Source organism: Cetorhinus maximus, chromosome 24 (genome assembly GCF_964194155.1).
Source record: "Cetorhinus maximus chromosome 24, sCetMax3.hap1.1, whole genome shotgun sequence".
NCBI lineage: Eukaryota > Metazoa > Chordata > Chondrichthyes > Lamniformes > Cetorhinidae > Cetorhinus > Cetorhinus maximus.
The window spans coordinates 42,582,109-42,583,232 of NC_135902.1; the positions used below are offsets into that span (position 1 = coordinate 42,582,109).

At 35.2% G+C, this 1,124-nt stretch overlaps 1 pseudogene; it reads right to left on the reverse strand.

Annotated features, from left to right (window-relative positions):
* Positions 1–408: 408 nt before the first annotated feature.
* Positions 409–791, reverse strand: LOC144699577 (DNA-directed RNA polymerases I, II, and III subunit RPABC3 pseudogene; annotated as a pseudogene).
* Positions 792–1,124: the final 333 nt, after the last annotated feature.

The window sequence follows — 1,124 nt, forward strand, 5'->3', positions numbered from 1 at the left end:
GTTTTACGATAACACTTCTGTGCTGTGCCTTGGGACATTTTTCTATGTTAAATTCAATAATTTTATGTAAGATATTCTTGTTGTTTTAAATTTGTTACATTGTAAATACCCTTCTACAGCTAGTGAGATTCATACTTTTATTTGGACACTGGAGAATTCAATAACTGATGTATCCATTTTGTACACTCATTATTACAGAAAGTACGCTTTCTTTTCACTTCATAGCAACTTAATAAAACTTTCTTTAGTTCATATAATAAGGTGAATAATTTTCCTTAACTGGTTACTTTCCTACATAATCTCCTTTAAAACAAAGAAATTGGAAACGTGGGGCATTTACACATTCGGTGTGATAAATGATTTGCTGCCTATATACCAATAAACAAACTTGATTTCATTGATAAGCCAAGAAATTTTAGGATTGCCATCATCTTTGTCCATGTATCTTAGAAAGCAAGCTTCTTCATTAGCAGGTACACTCTGGAATCCACCTCAAAGCCATGAAAATCATTTGCATCCCTTTGAAGCCTCATACGTAGACCACCATAGGATACATAGGCTGATAGTCTTGTGGCTGCCTCTGTCAAGCTATAATCACCTTCTATTCTATAAACTTTTCCATACATGACATGCTTAAATTGGTCAGCCCTTGATGGCCGGTCATCTGTGGGGTTGTATTCTCCATCATTCGGCGTTCCATCTTCATACAAAGTACTTGCTATTACAAGACGAAACTTGTCACCGAGTTAAACAGGGTAAATTTGAATGTTCACATCAAGTATCAGGTCCATTTTAAAGGATTCACTCTCACAGTGTAAGCATTAAATAGTGCCTGAGGGTGGAAGATCCACATTGCACTGCCAAGAAATCTGTGGGGATGATTTTCTTTGCTTATTATGAGTCTTGACATTAGAATCAAAAGCTGTAAGATTTCCTCTGGTGAAGCAAGCTATAACCGTAACTGAGAAGAACATAATTATGATTTATTGGAAAAACCAATAAAAGGCAATCTTAACACATTTCTTTATGATATATATATATAAAACAGCTGGAATCAGTCACACTCACACCTAATCACAACAATACGCACAGACATAAGTGTGTGTGTATGTATCTGTTTGTGT